Below are 15,000 nucleotides of genomic sequence, written 5' to 3'. Positions count from 1 at the left end.
ACGAGAATAATTACAAGAAGCCAAGAAGGCTAGAGGGACGAGAAAATCACAGACAGAGGGTGGACGCTATCAACTTGCATACCACGACGCCATCATGTGGGTGAGGGAGGAGTACTACCCTCATACACACCTCTCCTTAAAAGAACGACGCCCTCGTGTTCAGTGTGCAAATGAATAGACTTGCACGCAGAGCGTTGTGTTGAGACTCAAAAGTTCGGGGGTCTAAACATGTCTCACTATCAAGACAGCCAGTGTCTGCCCGCTAGACCTAACCTATGACCACAAACTTGGGGGTCTTTATCGACTCAATATCAAGCCGACCAGTGTCTTCCCACTAGGTGCCATGCCCACTGACTCAATTACAGGTGTGGAGACATGGTCTTGTTGACTCAAAGAATGATCATCCACTGACTCAATTTACAATTGTGGAATGATCCCAACCTGGCTGACTAGGAAGAGAAAATAATATTGGAAACACTTCAATTCAACCATCTGCTGACAAGATTTACAATCACAGAATGAAGAATAACCAAGTTAAGACAAGTTGTGTTCACTTGAAATAACTGAAGGTCCTGACAGTATGAGTGTGCAGAAACTGTCAGTGGATTGAAGAGGCGAGGCGCGTAACTCAGCTGGGAGTGTGCCACGCCATGAATGCAAGGGCCCATGAAGAGGCGCCCTTAGTTTGATGGCCCCGAGTGGCCAGATCTGTCAATCCAGTATGAATGTGGTTGCGCGAGGTGCGCTGTGATGGCGCACCTCCCCTTAAAAGAACTTGGGCCAGGTAAGCCCAAACTTTGTGATTATGGCCCCAATTGGCCTGATTTGTCAATCCTTGGATCATCTGGAAAAGAAGGCCCCAATTGGCCTGATCTGTCAATCCTTTGTTCAGATAGTAGGTGCGTTGTGATGACGCACCTCCCCTTAAAAATAATTGGGCCAGGTAAGCCCAATATTTTCGAGTATGCCGCCGTCTTGCGAAGGTAGCATTTTTGGTGGTGCATAAAGCACCCAATAAAGGGGGGATAGCCGTTCCTTTATACTCGTGGCGACGCGAGTCTTTAGCTCTTGTGATGACGCCTCCAGCGCCAAGTGCAATAGGACTTGCCGTTCGTTTATACTCGTGGAGACGTGAGTTTCCAATCCTTAGAATGACGCATAAAGCGCCCAGTGAAGAGGAACTAGCCGTTCGTTTATACTCCTGGCACCGCAAGTGTTGGACTGCTCTCCTCGCAGCTTGCACATAAGCCATTCTTTTATACTCCTAGCGACGGGAGATCTTTATCCTTCGAAGTTGTACTCTATTCAAGTACCAAATAGTAACTGGATAAATGGCCGTTCGTTTAGGCTCCTGGCGCAGGGAGCTTGGTGTCTTTTCAGGCTGAACCTGAGAAGTGCCCGTTTCTTTATTCTCCCGTGGCAAGGAGTCTTCAAGAGAACAAGTGCCCGTTTCTTTATTCTCCCGCGGCAAGGAGTCTTCCAGGTAAGATGTGCCCGTTCGTTTATTCTCCCGCGGCAAGGAGTCTTCAAGGTAAGATGTGCCCGTTCCTTTATTCTCCCGCGGCAAGGAGTCTTCAACTGCACACATGCCCGTTTCTTTATTCTCCCGCGGCAAGGAGTCTTCAACATAATGTGAAGAAAAGTTGTCCGTTTCTTTATCCTCCTGGCACAGGGAGTCTATGAAAAGATCCTCAATAAGCATAGCCATTTCTTTATCCTCCTGGCAGAAGGAGCCTTCGAAAAGATAATCAATAAGCATAGCCATTTCTTTATCCTCCCGGCGCAAGGAGTCTTCAACAAACTCTTTGGCCGTTCGTTTATCCTCCCGGCAAAAGGAGTCTTCAACACAAACTGTTACCGTTCGTTTATCCTCCCGGTATAAGGAGTCTTCCACATAAACTGTTACCGTTCGTTTATCCTCCCGGTATAAGGAGTCTTCCACATAACCTGTGGCCGTTCGTTTATCCTCCCGGCTAAAGGAGTCTTCATCATCCAGGATGGCCGTTTCTTTATTCTCCCGGCTAAAGGAGTCTTCACAAGAAGATGTCGCCGTTTCTTTATTCTCCCGGCCAAAGGAGTCGTTTAATTGTAGCTCATGGTGAAGGACCGTATCTTTATCCTCCTGGGTCAAGGAGTGGAGGAATGTGTTCTCAATCTCTTGTATGGCCCTTTCTTTATCCTCCTGGGTCAAGGAGTCTTCAATTCTGCCACTATCTGCATATAACGGATAATCTTGACACCCGACCATGACCTCCAGCAGCCCGACGATACCAAAGGGAGGGTCACCAATCCGCGAACTCGCATCCGGCTCCGTCTGGCCCCTTTTTCCCTTGAGGGCTTCACCCCATCGCGGCATAAACTGGTCCATGTCGGTCTTCTTCCACAGTAGGATTTCATCATCTGAACTTGGGAGCTCGGTTTCTGCCTTCACCTCTTCAAACGTGACAATGGCCTCCAGCAGCTTTATGGGATGGTCAGCAGCCCGCGAGTTCGAACCCGACTCCGTCTGAGCGCTAACCTTTGCCATGTCAACCTGTTGTGAGGATATACAGACCGCTCTCCCTTGCTGACGATTATCTTCCTGAACTGCTTCTGACTTGGCTTGATCTGCTATAAGATTTGCATTCTGCTCGGCTTCGTCTTCTTCTTCTTCTGCTTGTACTTCTTCTTCTTCTTCTTCGTTTTCTTCTTCTTCTTGTTCTTCTTCTTCTTCTTCTTCTCCGTTTTCTTCCTCTTCTTCTTCTTCTTCGTCTTCTTCTTCTTCTTCTTCTTCTTCTCCTTCTTCTTCTTCTTGTCTTCTGGCCGTTCGTTTATTCTCCCGGCTCAAGGAGTCTTCAAGGATGTCAGCGTGGAATATGGCCGTTCGTTTATCCTCCCGGCTCAAGGAGTCTTCACCTTGTGATCTGGCCGTTCGTTTATCCTCCCGGCTCAAGGAGTCTTCATAGCTGAATGGATCATGCGAGTACGAACTCGACTCCATGCCATAGGGGGGGGAAACTGCTTGGGGATGGGCTAAAATTGCCTCATCCACGACATTGCATTGTTCCAGTATCACTCCATCTGATAATAGATGCGACTCTGAGGTCGTCTTTTCTTCAGCACATTCTTCTATCAAGACGTCATGAAACAAATAACTAGGCCCAAAGGCCACTGGTAAGCATACTGGAGCTTGAATGGCCACGGTTTCTTTTATACTCGCCCGTTCCACTACGAGTTCTTCAGGCTGCTCTTCTATATCTGAATCCGACCCAGAGGTCGCTTGCCATTCTTCATATTCTTCAATAAGCACTCCATCTACCATGTAACTGGGCCTACTGGCCCCTTGTATGTAAACTGGAGGCTTCTGGACCACGGTTTCATTTATACTCGCCCGTTCCATTACGAGTTCTTCATACTGATTCTGCATATAGGACTCACTGCCCACAACTGATTCATCTGGACCCAATGGTTGCTCATAATATTGTTGATCACTTCCGTCTGAAGTATGGCTATCCTGTGTGTTTTGATCATAAATTGAGTCATCACGCTAGCTTTCTGCTCTCCAATAATACTGCTCATAGTCTGCTTCTTCTTGACTGACCCTTTGCTCATCTTCGGCATCGGACTCTGTATATACTGAATGCATACTATTGAGCTGTAACTGAACAGTATCCTGAGTTTGTTGATTATGTGCTGCCAGCGCTTGCTTCATTCTTTCTACCATCTGAGGTAGCATTATCTGCTGTTCGGGAGATAGTTGGCCCTGTGATATCATCTGTTCGGCCATGGCTATCGTGCATTCTGCTGCAGACAAACAATCTGGATCATTCAATAGTTGTTGTGCAACGCTAGCACTTTCTGACTCCAAAACTGCATGTGAATTATGCATAGCAGCACACTGTTCTTCTGACTGACTTTCTGACTCGTATTCACTATCCGAGGGGTAGCCTTCAACACCTGCTGTAACCTGGCATATTGGAGATGTGTCCATTTTTCGCTTCTCATCTGGCATACCCCCTTGTGCAATGATGTCACCATACTCTTCTGTCATGAACATTTGCAATTTTCACTCCACCAACACGAGGTCGAATGACAGGTTTTTCTTGTGTTCCTCAGACCACTCGATTATGTTATCATTGACTTCTTCAAGCTTGATTTTGATATGTATCTGATGTTGCTTAACAAGCTTCAAACGAGTGTCTAGATCGACTTCTTCATGCTTCGAAAAAGGATAGCCACTTTGCAGCCACTTCACTTTGGTAGCCCAGAGAGCTCTTCTGTCATCTTCAAAATCAAACCATTGGGCCAAAATTTTGTATTTTTCGGCATAAAAATCTTCAATTTGCCGTTTTTCGGCCTCAAAACCAGTTTTTTTGGCTTCTTTCTGCTCAAAACGCCGTTTTTCGGCCTGAAAACCAGTTTTTTCCACTTCTTTCTGCTCGTTTTCCATTTTTTTCGCATAAAAATCTGTATTTTGCCGTTTTTCGGCCTCATTTTTGGACCAGTGAGTCAAAATCTTGTGTTTTTCAGCATAAAACTGCTCATTTTGCAGTTTTTTGGCCTCTTTTTCAGGCCTATCCACACTTTTGTGCTCATTTTTCACTTTTCCAGCACCTTTCTTCTTTTTACCCATCCTACTTTGCCCAGGACTCACTCACTCGGGGGTCATTACGCACCAGCCGAGGAGTTTGCTCTGATACCAAGTGTGACGAAGACCTCTCGGTGCCGTCTTTGGGTAGGCAACACCCACCCTATGGGGCCTGCCTCATGAGGGATCACCCTCTATTCGGTAGCCCCACAGCAATGCGGAAGCGTTTTTGGAGGTAACACGGAACGCGACACGGAACGCGTCACGGAAAACCGCAGGTAACACGTATCGGGCAAGGTAACACGACACGGAAATGAGGTAACTCGATATGTATATTATGAAGTGCAACGGAGGCACGAGAATAATTACAAGAAGCCAAGAAGGCTAGAGGGACGAGAAAATCACAGACAGAGGGTGGACGCTATCAACTTGCATACCACGATGCCATCATGTGGGTGAGGGAGGAGTACTACCCTCATAGGTGTTGTGGTGATCCGACTCTCAGAGACCCGCTCGGGACCCCCTGGGGACCCCGTCTAGGCCCCGGGGAAGCACTAGACCCATTCCACAAGTTTGCCATTTCGGCCCCTCAGCACGTCACGGGGCACCCCGACGCGTCACGGAACGCGACACGGAACGCGACACGGAACGCGACACGGCACATAACACGGCTCATGATTTACCCAAGGGCCCATCTTGAGGGCTTCACGTCATATTCATAGATGGAAAGCATTTACATGATCACCGGGGCTCAGCAAGGGACTATGTCACGGTGGGTGGGTGGAGCTATCAACGCGCTACAACACGACGCCACGACCGTGGGTGAGGGAGCTACAAGAGTACTCCCTCATACACACCTCCCCTTGAAAAAACTCGATGACCACATCGAGTGAGGGAGGCACAACTTACTGGCCTTTTGAAAATGGTGATTAGACTTAGACTCATATCTATCGTCGGGGGTCTTAACACGCCTCACTATCAAGGCGGTCAGTGTCTACCCGCTAGGTGCCATGCTCACTGACTCTATTTAGAACTGTGAAACATGGACTTTTCATACTTGTTGCATTCCACCCACTGACTCAATTTACAACTGTGGAGTAGAATGGGACTTATGCAAAATTGTGAAAGAGACTTTATTGGGCACATCAACCCATCCACCTGCTCACCAAATTTACAAGCACAGAATGGAGGGTAACCCAGTCGAAGACACGTTGTGCTCCATGCTCCAACTCGGGTCAGGCAGCTTGAGTGCGCCGAACTGCCTGTGGACTACGGGCTCAACACGCAGCTTTCACTCTGAATGCCAAGCCCGAAAAGCAAGGGTCCAGGCAACGACACCTTGCAGTAAAGAGCCCTCCTTGGCCACATCTTGAAATTCAGTGCCGATGAAGAGAGTGTAAGAGGTGCGTTTTGCCTTGAACGCACCTCCCCTTGAAAAGAGCTGGACCTTCATCGTCCGAATCTTCGATGCCGCACGCTCTCTAGCTTGTCTTGGAATCTGTCTTGAAGCTCTTTTTAAAGAAGACCACCCGACCTGTTGGGATGCAACATGCCGTTTGGCCCTCCGCGCGAGATCCATCTCTCCCGCGTCTAGAATTCTTCCCCGCATTGTGGCCCATCCCTTGGAATAATCTTGAGGCTTGAAGTAGATTCGGGGAAGTCTTCTTTTGGACTGCATTGTGAGGGGAGCGCAGAGGTTGTCTGGAATCGTCCCCCACATTGCAGCATACACCTTAAAATTGGTTTCTTTAAGCTCGAAGTAGATCTGGGGAAGTCCTCCGTTGGACTGACGTGCACGAGGAGCACGTGTGGCAGGAGCGAGCCGCGCGACATGCCTGGAAGCTGCATGCCGGTTAGCCTGCCGCGTGAGATCCAGTCTCCCGCATCAATTGCCCCCGCCTTCGTTGACGCGCGCCCCGGTAGAAGGATGAGACGAGAGCATTGACCCTGGTTGGACTGGATAGGTGGAGCACCTGGCCAGCTCGTGACGACTTGATGGGTCGCATCAAACCGCCGCGCCTGGAGAGTGAGGGCCATTTCCCTCGCCGCAATTACCTTCGGGCCTCTGTTGCCCAGATCCGTCTGTTTCATGTGCAAGAAAAGAAAGCAGGCTCTAGATCCATCCGTACATGCCACGCCTCCTTGAGCTTTCAGGCCCCTGCTGGCCACATTGAGTGCGATGAGGTACATGACAGCTTGCAGCCTATTCATGGCGTGCAGGAGGGCTATGTCCCCCGCCGTAGTCGCATTGAACTGGCCCTGCATGGCCTGATTAGACAAGGAGATTTCCATTTCCTCAAGCAACTTTCGGTGAGGGGGCACCACACCTCGCTTTGCTTCAGAAAAGGGCCTGTGCATGCCCGGATCTGTCTTGTCAGCGCGAACGAGAGCCAAGCCTTCACGCCTCGCCCTCTCCTTCGTTTCTTGCTCCCTGGTGAGCCGGATCTGCATGGAACTCATTGGAGTGTGAAGCCTCCACGCTTCCCCCTTGGTTTCATCTCGCGGTCTTTCGGCCACTCTGACTTCACCAAGACGGTCGCATCCCTTTGGCCCAGAGACCTGAATGGACTTGATTGCGCACGTGGGTTTCCTTGACTCATGCGCCTCCCTGAAACTCACCTTCATGTTGAGCGCGGGTTCGATGTCGTTCCCTGACTCAACCACTTGGGTTCGCCTCCTGAAAGCCCACTCGACAAGGTTGGACCGCACTCGGAGTTCCCCAGCACTCCCAATCTCGATGCCGCGTGAGGGTCTGTTACCCTCGGAATTGGCCTTTGCTCCCTGCTTGCTGGATGAGGGCTTTGCACCCTCGGAATCAGCCATTGGCGCACAAGTTAACTTAGGGGGCATTGGATTTGACACAAGGGTCTCCTCCTTTGCCCCACCAACGGACGGGTAGTTCACAGGTTTCCAAATTTTCCTTCTTTTCCTCTCCTTCACTCCACTTCCTTCCGCTCCAACACGCTTCCTCTCCTTGTCCACACTACTCCTCTCTTCTCCACCTCTCCTTTTCCTCTCCTTCTTCACCCAACGTGCAGCCATTCGTTTACCCTCCCGGCGCAAGGAGCCTTCCTCAACACACAAGGCCGTTCTTTTACCCTCGCGGCTAACGAGCTCCTTCTCATCCTCCTCAACACACCCGGCCATTCGTTTACCCTCGCGGCTCACGAGCTCCTCTCCATCCTCCTCAGCACACCCGGCCATTCGTTTACCCTCGCGGCACACGAGCTCCTCATCACACACCTCAACATACCTGGCCATTCTTTTATACTCGCGGCTAACGAGTTCTTCACAAGGGTTGCCCGTTCGTTTATTCTCCCGGCGCAAGGAGTCTTCCCCATCCACAACCTCCTTCCTCATACCCGTATCAGAAAAAACACTAGGCACCATTTCGTTTATACTCGCTGGGCTAGACGAGTCTTCTTTCATCTCCTCAACACTCCTCTTCACTTCTGTACAATTCTTCTTCATCGTATCAACATCCTTCAAGGCACAAGACACCAATTCGTTTATACTCGCTGGGTCGGACGAGTCTTCCTTCATCTCACCAACACTCCTCTTCATCACAACACCACCCTTCATCTTTGCATCCTCATCAAGCAAAACACAAGGTACCAGTTCTTTTATACTCGCTGGCCCGGACGAGTCCGCCTCACCCTTTCCTACTCCTATACACACTTCCGCATCCTGCTTATCTACTTTACTCCTACACTTCGTCTCTTCATCCATGCTTAACAGAATACCGGGTGCCAGTTCATTTATACTCGCTGGGCTAGACGAGTCTTCCTTCTCCTCCCCTTCTCCAACACAACTCAAAAACAGTGCGACACAAGGCTCCAGTTCATTTATACTCGCTGGGCCAAACGAGTCTTCCTTCTCCTCCCCTACTCCAACACCCTTCAACTCATCCTCTTTCTTCATCTTTATATCCGTACTAGGTAGCATACAAGGCACCAGTTCATTTATACTCGCTGGGCTAGACGAGTCTTCCTTCTTCTCTCCTACTCCTACACACCCCAAAACTTCCTTACCTCCTACTTCAACACCCCTCGACTCATTGCTATTCCTCATCTCAACATTTGTACATGGTAAAATACAGGGCACCAATTCATTTATGCTCGCTGGGCCAGACGAGCCTTCCTTCCCTTCTTCCCCTCCGACACGCCTCCGCTCAACACATTTCTGCTCCCTTTCTACGTACAACCCTTCCTTCTCCTTCAATCGTTCCATCCTCACCTCTCCTTCCCCACGCTTCAGCTCAACACCAACTCTAAGTTTAGAATCATCACTCTTTTTCAGCTTTACAGGGTCGCAAGAAAAACCGCATGGTCCCAGTTCATTTATGCTCGCTGGGCCGGACGAGCCTTCCTTCTTCTCTCCCACTCCCACACATCTCAACTCAACTTCAACTCTCTTCAACCTCTCATTTTTGCTCAACTCGGCACACTTCGGCATCCTTTCGACATGTAATACTTCCTTTCTCACCATTCCCTTCCTTTCCATCTTCTTTTCTTCATACTTCAGCTCAGCATCACCACCAACCTTCAACTCCTCATCCTTTCTTAACTTTGTAGGTTCACGAGAAAAAGCACATGGTCCCAATTCCTTTATGCTCGCTGGGCCGGACGAGCCTTCCTTCTTCTCTCCTTTTGTCCTCCTTTCTATCTTTTTCAAAACATAAGGGGCGTCACCCCGCAGCACACTAGAAACACATGATTTAGACTCAGCCTCTTTGGCTTCGTCCACCTCCTCAATCATCACTCCATCCACAACATACTTCTTCCTATCTGCCTCCTCCAACACAGTTTTCTCCACTACATCACTTCTCATCCTGCACTTGGCACTCTGCTTCTTCATTCCACCCTTCTCATCAGCACTCTTCCTTTCCAAACAAGGGGCCGGCGGCACTGCCTTAACCCGTACTCCATCCTTCTCCTTCTCAATCTCCCCACTCCTCTTCACTCCCTTAGCCTTGGCATCCAACGCCGCACCACTCTGCTTCACACCCTTTTTCATTATTTTCATTAAGTTTACAAGTTGGGCTTTCATCGCCCGCATTCTTGCCTCACTCTCTTTATCCTCATTCTCACTCCCATCACCATCCCCCTCTTCTTCTTCAGAGCTCGAACTCGGCTCTCTAAACTCTAAAGGCATGGACCGCCGCAGCGGCACATCAGCACGCTTAGACTTTTTCAACTCGGCATCATTTTTCTTCTTCTCCACCCCTTTCTATTCTCTCTCATCACTTCTACCCCCCTTCATCATCTTCACATTTTTCTTCCTTCCCGGCATCCCCCCTGTGGCAATAGACGCATCATAATCCAAAGCAATTTTTCTTTTTAGTTCGCTTTCCACCTCCAATACCTCCCATTCTCCCTTCCTCATCGTCTTCTCTCTCCACACCTCAATATCCTCATTTGCACCCTTCAACTTTCTCTTCGCCTCATCCTGCCTCTCTTCAATTAACCGCATCTTCTTTTCGAGCTCAAAACGAATTTGGGAGGGGGCATTTGCCCCGTTTCCCCTTTCACGCCCTAGCTTTTCCACCAAACCTTGCAGGTCATACTCTAGATCATAAAAATCTTCAAGAAGGCTTCTTTTTTTTATATAAATGTACTCTACAGCATCAATTCCTGACTTGGGCACGGTGCTCTTTGAAGCTTTCTCAACACGCCTCAGCCCAGGCTCCCCAACACGGGGGTAAGCACATGCCACCCGCGAGGGCGGCTCTGATACCAAGTGTGGTGATCCGACTCTCAGAGACCCGCTCGGGACCCCCTGGGGACCCTGTCTAGGCCCCGGGGAAGCACTAGACCCATTCCACAAGTTTGCCATTTCGGCCCCTCAGCACGTCACGGGGCACCCCGACGCGTCACGGAACGCGACACGGCACATAACACGGCTCATGATTTACCCAAGGGCCCATCTTGAGGGCTTCACGTCATATTCATAGATGGAAAGCATTTACATGATCACCGAGGCTCAGCAAGGGACTATGTCACGGTGGGTGGGTGGAGCTATCAACGCGCTACAACACGACGCCACGACCGTGGGTGAGGGACCTACAAGAGTACTCCCTCATAGGTGTTTTCGGCTCCAACGGCAAGGCATACCTACAAAGCCCGAAATTTTCCTTGGGGGGGGGGGGGGGGGAGGGCGCCGAATTTTGGAGGGGGGGGGCGCCGAATTTTGAAGGGGGGGGGGCGCCGAATTTTGGAGGGGGGGGGCGCCGAATTTTGAAGGGGGGGGGGGGGGCCGAAATTTTGAGGGGGGGTGGGGGGGGGGGGGGCGAATTTTTGAAGGGGGGGGGGGTTGGTGTGTGTTGAGAGGGGCCGAATTTTGAAGGGGGGGGGGGGGAGGGGGGGGGCCGAATTTTTGAGCGGGAGGGGGGTGGTGGTGTGTGTTGAGAGGGGCCGAATTTTTGGGGGGGGGGGTGGTGTGTGTTGAGAGGGGCCGAATTTTTGAGGGGGGGGTGGGGGGGGGAGGGGTGGTGTGGTGTGTGTTGAGAGGGGGGGGCGAATTTTGGAGGGGGGGTAGGGGTGGTGTGGTGTGGTGTGTGTTGGGAGGGGGGGGGGCAGAATTTTTGAGGGGGCGTCATGGTGGGTGGGTGGGTGTGTTAAGGGGAGGGGAGCACGTCGCGTCTTGTCATGTCATGGGGCGCGGGGGGGGGGGGGAGGGGGGCGTCGCGACATGGTGTGGTGTGTGTTGGGGGGGGGCATTGCGGTTGGTGGGTGTGTGTGTTAAGGGGAGGGTGGCACGTCGCGTCGTGTCATGTTATGGGGGGGAGGGGAGGGGGGGACGCGTCGCGTCGTGTCGTGTCATGGGTGGGGGGTGACAAGACACGACGCGACGTGCCCCCCTCCCCTTAACACACACACCCACCCACCCACCGCGATGCCTCCCCCCAACACACACCACACCACACCACACCACCCCTCCCCCCCCTCCAAAATTCGCCCCCCCCCACCGCGATGCCTCCCCCCCCCCCAAAATCCCCCCCCTCAAAAATTTCGCCCCCCCCCCCAAAAATTTCCCCCCCCCCTCAACACACACCACCCCACCCCCCCCCCCCAACACACACCACACCACCCCTCCCCCCCCTCAAAAATCCCCCCCCCCTCAACACACACCACACCACCCCTCCCCCCCCCCCTCAAAAATCTCCCCCCCCTCAACACACACCACACCACACCACACCACCCCTCCCCTTCCCCCCCTCCAAATTTCGCCCCCCCCTCAACACACACCACCCCACCCCTCCCCCCCCGCACCCCACCCCGCACCCCACCTCGAAAAACCCCGCTCCCTCCACGCCACCCCGCCACGCCTCCGAAAACCCCGCTTGACCACCCCAACCCCGCGTCACTCCCCCATGACACGGCGCACCCCCCCATGACGCCCCCCCGCACCCCACCTCGAAAAACCCCGCTCCCTCCACGCCCTTGAAAACCCCGCTCGACCCACCCCACCCCGCGTCACCCGCCACGACACGGCGCACCCCCCCACGACGCCCCCCCGCACCCCACCTCGAAAAACCCCGCTCCCTCCACGCCGCAGCACAAATGCCTCCGAAAACCCCGCTCGACCCACCCCACCCCGCGTCTCCCCCCCACGACACGGCGCACCCCCCCACCCCACCGCACCCCCCCGCACCCCACCTCGAAAAACCGCGCTCCCTCCACAGCACCCCACCTCTCCTTCAAAAACCCCGCTCGACCACCCCCACCCCGCGTCACCCCCCACGACACGGCGCACCCCCCCACGATGCCTTACCGCACCCCACCTCCAAAAACCCCGCTCCCTCCACAGCACCCCACCTCTCCTCCAAAAACCCCGCTTGACCACCCCAACCCCGCGTCACTCCCCCATGACACGGCACACCCCCCACGACGCCCCCCCGCACCCCACCTCGAAAAACCCCGCTCCCTCCATGCCTCCGAAAACCCCGCTCGACCCACCCCACCCCGCGTCACCCGCCACGACACGGCGCACCCCCCCACGACGCCCCCCCGCACCCCACCTCGAAAAACCGTGCTCCCTCCACGCCGCACCACAAATGCCTCCGAAAACCCCGCTCGACCCACCCCACCCCGCGTCTCCCCCCACGACACGGCGCACCCCCCCACCCCACCGCACCCCCCCGCACCCCACCTCGAAAAACCGCGCTCCCTCCACAGCACCCCACCTCTCCTCCAAAAACCCCGCTCGACCACCCCCACCCCGCGTCAGCCCCCACGACACGGCGCACCCCCCCACGACGCCCCCCCGCACCCCACCTCCAAAAACCCCGCTCCCTCCACAGCACCCCACCTCTCCTCCGAAAACCCCGCTTGACCACCCCAACCCCGCGTCACTCCCCCATGACACGGCGCACCCCCCCACGACGCCCCCCCGCACCCCACCTCGAAAAACCCCGCTCCCTCCACGCCTCCGAAAACCCCGCTCGACCCACCCCACCCCGCGTCACCCGCCACGACACGGTGCACCCCCCCACGACGCCCCCCCCGCACCCCACCTCGAAAAACCCCGCTCCCTCCATGCCGCACCACAAATGCCTCCGAAAACCCCGCTCGACCCACCCCACCCCGCGTCTCCCCCCCACGACACGGCGCACCCCCCCACCCCACCGCATCCACCTCGAAAAACCGCGCTCCCTCCACAGCACCCCACCTCTCCTCCAAAAACCCTGCTCGACCACCCCCACCCCGCGTCACCCCCCACGACACGGCGCACCCCCCACGACGCCCCCCCGCACCCCACCTCCAAAAACCCCGCTTCCTCCACAGCACCCCACCTCTCCTCCAAAAACCCCGCTTGACCACCCCAACCTCGCGTCACTCCCCAATGACACGGCGCACCAACCCACGACGCCCCCCCGCACCCCACCTCGAGAAACCCCGCTCCCTCCATGCCTCCGAAAACCCCGCTCGACCCACCCCACCCCGCGTCACCTGCCACGACACGGCGCACCCCCCCACGATGCCCCCCCCGCACCCCACCTCGAAAAACCCCGCTCCCTCCACGCCGCACCACAAATGCCTCCGAAAACCCCGCTCGACCCACCCCACCCCGCGTCTCCCCCCCACGACACGGCGCACCCCCCCACCCCACCGCACCCCCCCGCACCCCACCTCAAAAAACCGCGCTCCCTCCACAGCACCCCACCTCTCCTCCAAAAACCCCGCTCGACCACCCCCACCCCGCGTCACCCCCCACGACACGGCGCACCCCCCCACGACGCCCCCCCGCACCCCACCTCCAAAAACCCCGCTCCCTCCACAGCACCCCACCTCTCCTCCAAAAACCCCGCTTGACCACCCCAACCCCGCGTCACTCCCCCATGACACGGCGCACCCCCCCACGACGCCCCCCCGCACCCCACCTCGAAAAACCCCGCTCCCTCCACGCCTCCGAAAACCCCGCTCGACCCACCCCACCCCGCGTCACCCGCCACGACATGGCGCACCCCCCCACGACGCCCCCCCCGCACCCCACCTCGAAAAACCCCGCTCCCTCCACGCCGCACCACAAATGCCTCCGAAAACCCCGCTCGACCCACCCCACCCCGCGTCTCCCCCCGACGACACGGCGCACCCCCCCACCCCACCGCACCCCACGTCGAAAAACCGCGCTCCCTCCACAGCACCCCACCTCTCCTCCAAAAACCCCGCTCGACCACCCCCACCCCGCGTCACCCCCCACGACACGGCGCACCCCTCCACGACGCCCCCTCGCACCCCACCTCCAAAAACCCCGCTCCCTCCACAGCACCCCACCTCTCCTCCAAAAACCCCGCTTGACCACCCCAACCCCGCGTCACTCCCCCATGACACGGCGCACCCCCCCACGACGCCCCCCCGCACCCCACCTCGAAAAACCCCGCTCCCTCCACGCCTCCGAAAACCCCGCTCGACCCACCCCACCCCGCGTCACCCGCCACGACACGGCGCACCCCCCCACGACGCCCCCCCCGCACCCCACCTCGAAAAACCCCGCTCCCTCCACGCCGCACCACAAATGCCTCCGAAAACCCCGCTCGACCCACCCCACCCCGCGTCTCCCCCCACGACACGGCGCACCCCCCCACCCCACCGCACCCCCCTGCACCCCACCTCGAAAAACCGCGCTCCCTCCACAGCACCCCACCTCTCCTCCAAAAACCCCGCTCGACCACCCCCACCCCGCGTCAGCCCCCACGACACGGTGCATCCCCCCACGACGCCCCCCCGCACCCCAGCTCCAAAAACCCCGCTCCCTCCACAGCACCCCACCTCTCCTCCGAAAACCCCGCTTGACCACCCCAACCCCGCGTCACTCCCCCATGACACGGCGCACCCCCCCACGATGCCCCCCCGCACCCCACCTCGAAAAACCCCGCTCCCTCCACGCCTCCGAAAACCCCGCTCGACCCACCCCACCCCGCGTCACCCGCC

Source organism: Lygodium microphyllum, chromosome 16 (assembly GCF_053477565.2).
Source record: "Lygodium microphyllum isolate KBCC chromosome 16, Lygodium_microphyllum_v1.1.10, whole genome shotgun sequence".
Classification (NCBI taxonomy): domain Eukaryota; kingdom Viridiplantae; phylum Streptophyta; class Polypodiopsida; order Schizaeales; family Lygodiaceae; genus Lygodium; species Lygodium microphyllum.
This window is presented reverse-complemented; position numbering follows the sequence as displayed.